We start from the raw sequence: 9,377 nt of genomic DNA on the forward strand, positions 1-9,377 counted from the left end.
TCTAACAAAAACAACGTACTAAGTGCAATGTGGGATCCTGGATTGGATCCTGGAATAAGAAAAAAAAAAATTAATGGAAAAAGTAGTAAAATACAAGACAAATCTGAAATTAGATAATACTATTGTAGCAAGGTTAATTTCTTAGTTTGGACAAATGCACTGTGGTTATGTAAATGCTGTGAACGTAAGGGGAAACTGGGTGAAGGATACGGTGAATTCTCTTACTGTCCTTGCAATTTTTCTGTACGTCTAAAATTATTCCAAAATAAAATGTTTATTTAAAAAAGAAGAAAAGAGGGCTTCCCTGGTGGCGCAGTGGTTGAGAGTCCGCCTGCCGATGCAGGGGACGCAGGTTCGTGCCCCGGTCCGGCAAGATCCCACAGGCCACATAGCGGCTGGGCCCGTGAGCCATGGCCGCTGAGCCTGTGCGTCCGGAGCCTGTGCTCCTCAACGGGAGAGGCCACAACAGTGAGGGGCCCGCATACCGCAAAAAAAAAAAAAAAAACAAAACAAAAAACGAAGAAGAAAAGAAAAGAAAAAAGAATAATGCACCTCTTTGGGAAGACACAGCCAATGAGTATGGTCACATGACTCGGAAAGAGCTATATGTACTGGGTTTTATCCCCCATTTGTCCCCCGGGGTGGAGCTTCCTTGTACAGTAAACAACCTACTCAACCATACATGGCCATGACAGCACTACAATTGCACCTGCCCTCCATCCTGAGAAAGCCGCTTCTCCAGGACAACCCAAGCAAAATTCTTCCAAAATTAGGTCCACTCAACTCCCTCCTTCATTCCACGTGCACCCATTATACACCACTTGAATACCTGGCTCCGGGCTTGGTACTGCTGTGGATACAAAACAAGGAAGACAAGAAGTTGCCCCTGAAGAACTTGTGACCTGTAATGAGAGTGACTCAGGGACCCTGAGATGGCCCCGATCTGCCGGTGGCTCTGGGGATGTGAGGATAGGCCAGGGTTGGCAGGGGAACAAGATAGGGAGTGAGGCAGCCTGGACCACAGCCACCAGGTGTCTGCGAGGCTAGAAGGGCAGTGGCAGTCTCTGCGTGCTTCCAGCGCAGCAACCACTGCTCTAAGCCCAGGCTGGTGGTGGCTCTATTGTTCCCCCACTTCACAGATGAGAAAACCGAGGCCCAGAGAAGTTCATGAATCTGCCCCAGATGACGCGGCACACTTGTAACCACTACACTGAAAGTGAACGTAGGTCTCCTTGGCCAATACTCTCATTTTACAGATGGGAGACTGAGGCTCTTGTGCATGAGACCAAGGCCAAGATGCAGCAGCCCCAGCCTCCTGTCCAGGCCTCTTCACCTTTTCTTTTTCTTTTTTGTTTTTAAGTATCTATATTGAGACATAGTTTGCGTATAATAAATGAATCCATTTAAAGTGTACAATTCCATTCATTTTCAGAGATACATACACCCATGAAATCTCCACCAGTCAAGATGCCAAACATCAGAGAACATTCTCATTTCCGTGGAAGGTTTCCTCGCACCCCTGCGCAGTCCATCTCCCCACCCCCTGCACCCTCACATGGAAGCTCTGAGCTGCTTTCTGTCATTACAGATTCCTTTGCATTTTCTAGCATTTCACATAAATGGAATCCCGGTATTCGGCCTCTTGCACAAGGTTTCTTTCACACCGTATGTTTTTGAGATCCATCCGTGTGCTGTTGCATGAGCCGTGGTCCAGCCCCTTTCATTAGTGAGCAGCGTTCCATCCAGGGATGTGTCACACTTTGGTTATTCATGCAGTCAGTCCTCTTTTAACCACACTTTGCAAACTCACTGAATCACAGAAGCACGGGGCCCCTGGGCATGCGTAGAGGGATCATAAAGACCATCTTCATCCAACCCCGCCTCTGCACTTCTGGTATCCATTGCTTGGTTCACTGCCCACTAAGCAGCCCTGTTCACATACCTCCAGTGATGGGGAAGTCATTCCCTTAGGAGAGAGTCTTTTTCACCCTTGGGCAGCCGGGCCTGTTAGAAAACCCTTCCTCATTTTCAGCCCAATCCACCCCCTCGATTGTGCCCACAGAGGTCCTAGGACTTATCCAGGGGCTGCTCAGATCAGTCACCTCCCTCCTCCCCACCACAGCCTTAGGGCTCCCGAAGTACAACCTCCACCCAGCGGTGTGCTGGTAAATGTTTAACCTATAGCCCCAGTTCAGTTATCTCTGCTTGTGTGTAACACTACCTGATATGATTATATCAAAACGCACTTATCCGATCTCCTGTTAATGCATATGCATGAGGCTTGCAATGTTTGCTTTACAACCAGTTCTGCTGTGGGTATTTGTGGACTCCTGGAGCTGGTAGGTGAGGTTTCTCCAAAAGTGGGACAGCAGAGCTATAGGGCACCTACATCTTTCACCCTAATACACAGTGAGAAGACATTTTTCAGAGGTCCTCATGGTACACACCTTCGGCCACATTTGGCCTTGTAAGACTTTATACTTTTTGCCAACCTATGGGTGTGAATTGGCATCTCACTGCAGTTTTAATTTAAATTAACTTGTTTCTGGTGATGTTGTGCATCTTTGCATGTATTTATTGGACGCTGGTGTTTCCTGTTCCATAAATTATCTTTTCATATCTCTTGTCCATTTCTCTACTTTCTGATACTTACTTGGAGAAGTTCTCTGTATATTCTGATTTTCTTTTTTTTTCTTTAATATATTATCCCATTGCTTCTCTTTATTTATTTTTGGCTGCATTGGGTCTTCGCTGCTGTGCGCAGGCTTTCTCTAGTTGCAGCGAGCAGGGGCTACTCTTTGTTGCGGTGCGCGGGCTTCTCATTGCAGTGGCTTCTCTTGTTGCAGAGCACGGGCTCTAGGCACGCGGGCTCCAGTAGTTGTGGCATGCGGGCTCAGTAATTGTGGCTCACAGGCTCTAGAGTGCAGTCTCAGTAGTTGTGGTGCACGGGCTTTGTAGTTCTGCAGCCTGTGGGATCTTCCGGGACCAGGGATCAAACCCATGTCCCCTGCATTGGCAGGCAGATTCTTAACCACTGTGCCACCAGGAAAGTCCCTGTATATTCTGATTTTCAAACCTAAATTTGCTATATGCATTACAAATCTTTTTTTTTTCCAGTCTTTGGGATGTCTTTTAATCAACTGTGACTTTTAATGCACAGATTTTCACTTGGATGTGGTCTAATTGAAATTTCTTCCCTAGAGACTTGTGCTTGTGGAGTGAGTCTCGCTTACAAAGTCCTTCCCTACTCCCAATTTCATAAAGACGTTCTACCGCATTTTCTTCTAAAACTTCTAAACTTTTGTTTCCCATATTCAGGTCCTTACACACTTGGGATGGATTTCAGTGTGTGGTAAGATAGGATTTCTTCAATTTTCATGAGATTAAGGATTTAATTTCGTCATCTCCATGACCAGTTCCAGCACCATTTATTGAGGACAGCTGCCTGCCTTGTCCCCAGTGAGCTGCAGCTAAGCTGTCTCATGGCAAGTATGTCTGTATGTGTCTGAGTCTGTTCTTGGTCTATTTGTCCACCCTGGAGTCAGCATCACACTGCTTTAATTACGGAAATTCTATGTCAGGTCTTTATATCCAGCAGGGCAAATTCTCCTCTCTTGAACTTTTTCAAGATTGTTATAATTGTCACTGACCATTTGCTCTTTCATAGAAATTTTAGAATCAGCTTGTCAAGTTCCAAGATAAACTATGTCAGGATTTTGATTAGAATTTTATTCAATTTATAGAGGAATTTGGGGGAGAATTGACATCTTTGTAACATTCAATCTTCCTACCCATTAACATGTCATAATTCTTCTTTACAGCTTTCAATAAAGTTTTATAATTTCCCCCAGAAAGGTCATGCACTTTTTTTCATTAGATTTATTCATTGATACCTTATTACTTTCAGTGTCATTGTAACTAAAACTTTTTAAAATTGCATTTTCTGTTGTTGCTTATATCTAGGAGAATGTCAAACGTTTCAGATTGAATTTATGTATATAGCAACTTGGATGGAAATTCTTATAATTTATCTAGAATTTACCTAATAGAGAGCTACTAACAAGTCTAAGACCGTCTTTGTAGACAGTCTTATCTGTGGAAAATGATGGTTTTATTTCTTCCTTCCCAATTTTTGTAACATAATTCCTTAGGTTGAATAGAATCATTGATGGCAGGCGTCTTTGCTTATTTCTGATTTTTAAAAGAATGCTTCGGGCTTCCCTGGTGGCGCAGTGGTTGAGAGTCCGCCTGCCGATGCAGGGGACACGGGTTCGTGCCCCGGTCCGGGAAGATCCCACATGCCGCGGAGCGGCTGTTCCCGTGAGCCATGGCCGCTGAGCCTGCGCGTCCAGAGACTGTGCTCTGCAACGGGCGAGGCCACAACAGTGAGAGGCCCGCGTGCCGCAAAAAAAAAATATATATATATTTTTTTTTTTTTTTTTGCTTTATAAATCTTTAGGCTATATCATCAAATGCTTACAACTTTAAAATTATTAAACCTTCAGAAAAAGTTTAACCTTTTATTAAAATAGCAGCCAACATTTTCTAAGTCTTTACTGTATTCTGACGCAGATCTGGCGCTCAGTAAATTGTTATAGAAATAAGAATTTTTTAAATTAAATTTTAAATTAAAAAAGAAAGAGAACCCATGGGGTGGGGGTGGCCTGGGTGTCTCTGGCAGGCCCCCTGGAGGCAGCACTGGGAACTGGTCTGGGTGGAGGCTCACTCAGCCTTGGTCAGCCCCAGGCTCAGCATCGCAACAGGGAGGTGTCAGAAGAGGGGTGGCCGGGGACTTCCCTGGCGGTCCAGTGGCTAGGACTCTGCGCTTCCACCGCAGGGGGCACAAGTTCAATCACTGGTTGGGGAACTAAGATCCCGCATGCCGCGGGGCGTGGCCAAAAGCTAAATTTAAAAAATAAAAAGAAGAAGAGGAGTGGCCAGCTCCGGACAGTCCCCAGTAACTGGAGTCTGGTCCCCAGCCTGGCACGGTCCTCCCAGAATTTCAGGGGTCAAATTCCTCAGGGGCTGGTTCAAACAGATGCTTTCCCCCCTCCCTGGGCCCCAAAGCAGCTCCCTCTGCCAACCGCCTCACTCTACTCTTCAGTTTAGTCACCTCCCTCCTTCCTGCTGGAGGAGTCAAGTTCAGGCCCAGAAGGCTCCATGAGGGCAAGTCCAGGGCACAGGGAGGGGATTTTCTCCCAGGAGATTCTCCATGAAGCCCTAGATCAGGAGTGCGGACCCCTTTCTTCATCAGGGGCTCTCCTTCTGCCCCTGGATCAGGTTCTGTGTCCCAGACACACCCAGAGACCAAGCACAGCCAGGCTGCTATTGCTTCCCAGCCCTCAGAGCCCGGGAGCCCTCCCTGCATTCCCCCCAGGCCACCCTCCGACTGATGGATTAGGGAGAGCCGCTTCTCCTGGTGCCCATGCTGGTGCACCCTCCTCTTCCTCACACCCCTGCTCATCAGGACGCTGTCTTGGCCTTTCACTTACACCCCTGGGGCCCCACGCCATGGGTTCCATCGCCGTCCCCAAACTATGGCTCCTGGGTCTCGCTCCACGGCCTGCCGGAAATACCCCACCCCCACCCCAGATGCCCCACTGGTCCCTCCAACTCAACAGTCTTCCCCATCTCCCACCCCAGTGCAACACAACCATCCCAGTCCCCTAAACGGGGGCCTAGACAGCATTGTTTTTAAGTTTTTAAAGGTTTTCATTATTTTCATATTACCTTTGAATGAGTAATACAGTCACATGTTCCAAAAGGCACAGAAGAACCGACCGTGACAAATCATGAGTAAGCCTGTCTTCCAGCCCAGCCACCCAGTCCCCTCCCAGGAGGCCACCTCTGTTGCCATTTTCTTATGTGTCCTTCCAGAGACATCCCAGCAGAAAAAAAGCATTTTTTTTTTTTAAATTTGACCTTGGTGTGAAATACATTTTTTTCTTTTTTTTAAATTAAGGGTTTAAAATTAATTAAATTAATTTAATTTAAATTAATTTAATTTAAAATTAATTTAATTTAAAATTAAATTAATTTATAATTAATTTAATTAATTTATTTATTTACTTTTGGCTGTGTTGGGTCTTCGTTTCCGTGCGAGGGCTTTCTCTAGTTGCAGCGAGCGGGGGCCACTCTTCATCGCGGTGCACGGACCTCTCACTATCGCAGCCTCTCTTGTTGCGGAGCACAGGCTCCAGATGCGCAGGCTCAGTAGTTGTGGCTCACGGGCCTCGTTGCTCCGCGGCATGTGGGATCTTCCCAGACCAGGTCTCGAACCCATGTTCCCTGCATTAGTAGGCAGATTCTCAACCACTGCGCCACCAGGGAAGCCCGAAAAAGTGTTCTTTATTTCCTTTATCTCACCCCAGAAGGAAGCACACGATGCCTGGTTTCCCGTACATTGCTGGTTTCCATTTGCTATTTACCTTCAAGTTTGTGCCGTGTTTGCTTATAAAGGGCTTCCTCATTCATGTTTGCAGCTGAACAGAATTCCATTGTTTCGGCATGCTGGAAGTGATCTGATTAGTTCCAACTGGAGGATGGCTGGGGTTTCCCCCAACCTGCTCCTCCTCGGACTGTGCTGCCGTGTATAACAATGTGCGCACACCGTTTTGCCAGGTGCCAGTGTCTGGAGGCTGCTGGGTGATAGAGTGTGTCATTTGTGTCAAATCCCCTCCTCGGGGGGCTGTGCCCATCCATCCTCCCACCAGCAATGAATGAAAGCTTGTTTCCCCACGTTCTCATCAACAGTCTTTTAGGTGACTTTCTTATGTTTGATATTCCAAGGAGCCAAAAAGGATATAGCAATGGCGTCTTAATTTGCATTTCTTTTAATCCGAGTGAGCATTTTTTCAGAGCGTTGAAAGCCATTTGCATTTCCCTTTTCTGTGAACTGTGTTTTCATACCCTTTGCCCATTTTCTTATTCCGGGTTGGTCTTTTTCATTGATTTCCATTTTAGGGAAATTAGCTCTTTGTCACATGAGTTACAACCATGTTTCCCCAGATTGTCACTATGTTACTAATAGTGGCCTGAGCCACGCAGACTTCTTCATATTCTTGTCATTCAGTCCATCCAGTCTTTTCTTGTCTGGCTTCTAGGTTCTTTGTAATTCTTAGAAAGGCCTTTGCTACCCTAAAATTGCATTCCTAGAATCTTCTATGATTTCTTCTTGCTGCCTTTGTCTACCTTTTTTTTTTTTTGGCTGCATTGGGTCTTCGTTGCTGTGTGCAGGTTTTCTGTAGTTGTGGTGAGCAGGGGTTACTCTTCACTGCGGTGCACAGGCTTCTCATTGCAGTGGCTTCTCTTGTTGCGGAGCACAGGTTCTAGGCGTGCAGGCTTCAGTAGTTATGGCACTCAGGCTCAGTAGTTGTGGCTCACGGACTCTAGAGCACAGGCTCAGTAGTTGTGGCGCACGGGCTTAGTTGCTCCGCGGCATGTGGGATCCTCCCGGACCAGGGCTCGAACCCGCGTCCCCTGCACTGGCGGGCGGATTCTTAACCACTGCGCCCCCAGGGAAGCCCTTATGTAGGTTTTTGAGCTTGATTATCCTGCTGCACCATGTGAGGTACGGATCCTACCTTACGTTTTTGCAGATGGCTACCCCTTGACCAACGTCATCTACCCCAAGAGTGTATTTTCTCCCCACTGACTGAAAGCGGCCTTCATCTCGTGCTATGTTCGCCCGTGTGTTTAGTTAGCCTTGGACCGGGCAGCAGCCCTGGGCTTTCCCTCCTCTCAGCCCCAGCATCCAGGGCCTGGGGTCCTCCCTCCTGAACAGTTCCTGAATCCACCTCCCTCTCTCACCGTCCACCTCGCAGCTTGGCTCAGAACTCAGCATTTCTCCCCAGGAGTGTTCAGATATGTCAGTGTCAGTGCTGGGGGGAGTCTTCCAACATCTCGATGGGACCCTGTCTTCCCCAGCAAAGGCCCACTCCCATCTGTTTAGGGCAGGAGAGCCTCCATGCCGGTCCCCACGCACCTTCCTCCTCTATCACTGCCAGGCCAGATCCGCTGAGTTCTTCCACTACCCATTCAGTGTGGTCTTTCACCCGCCGTTCTTTCTGCCCAAAACCTGTGCTCCTCTTCCTGCCTGGCCAGATCCTATTTCTCCCCAAGACTCCACAGTGAGTGTCCCCCCTGGACCCCAAGCTCCCACCACTCACCTCCCCCCCGTCAGCACAGCCCCCTACACTTACCATGGACAGATAGGAGCAGAGACACCCAGCCAGCCTGCCTGTCGGCCTTCAGGCACCCACACGAGCTGCACAGCACAAGCCAAAGCACAGACAGGCCTTTGCTCCGAGGACAGAGGCCAGGAGTTTGCGGCAGCTTCTCCACTCCATCCAATGCGTGCTCCCGTCTCCTTTTGACTCTCAAAATCCCTTCCCTCCCACATGGACCCCCAGGCCATTTAAGTCCTCTGCTCTTGCCTATCTCCTCTCCTCCAGCTCTGCCCGTTCCCATGGGTGTCCTGGGTGGGCCAGAGGCTCTGACACTAAACAGGAAAGGGGAGGGGAAGACACCTTCAACAGGGCCTGGCCTGGGGGGTGGGGAGGATGCTCCCTGCCCTCAGGTCTCCAGTGCCACCAGGCTGACATGCGCTCCTCAACACATATTTAATAACCCATCCTGGGTGCTGGGCCCTGGGACATGCAGTGGACAAAACAAGTCCCTGCCCGGGAGAGCTCACAGCCGGCGGGGACACAGACTGTGAACAAGATAATAAATATAAAGATAATACCAGTGATGAAAGTGCTGTGAAAAAGTAATAAAAGGGGCCGGGGAGAAGAGAATGACACAGACGGGAAGAGGCAGACTTGATGAGAAACCTGGCTGAGCTCTCAAAGATCGGGGAAGAGTACTGCAGGAGGGAGCCGCCAAGGGCAAAGGTGAGGAGGAGCTCGGAGTGTCCTCAGGGGCAGCAAGAAGGCCTATGGGGCTTGAATGAAGCGCACCAGGCAGAGTGGCCCGCAGGCCTGGAGGCGCCAGGAACTGCTGTGCATTCAATCCGTGAGCAGGGAAACCGCGGGATCCGCATCTAGATGGCGCCCTCTGGTGGCCATGTGAGGAATTGACCGTAGTGGGACAAGGGCAGAAGTTGGAGAGCGGGTCGTCACTGAGGTGTCCAAGCAAGAGGGGATGGAGGCTTGGACCACCGAGGTGGTGGTGGAGAATGTGCAGACTGGCTGGACCCAGGATATACTCTGTGGAGTCTAGAGGATTTGCTGATGGAGTCAAGGAGGGTGCCAGTTTCATTCTTAGCCACTCAGCAGGTGGAAGTACCATTTAACCAAGAGGGGGTGACTGTGGGAGGAGGGGGTTTGCACGATCAGGAATTGAGGCTTCCACTCTGCAAGTTTTGGTTGAGAAGC

This window comes from Leucopleurus acutus, assembly GCF_964270905.1.
Source record: "Leucopleurus acutus genome assembly, chromosome: 11".
In the NCBI taxonomy this organism is placed as follows: Eukaryota; Metazoa; Chordata; class Mammalia; order Artiodactyla; family Delphinidae; genus Leucopleurus; species Leucopleurus acutus.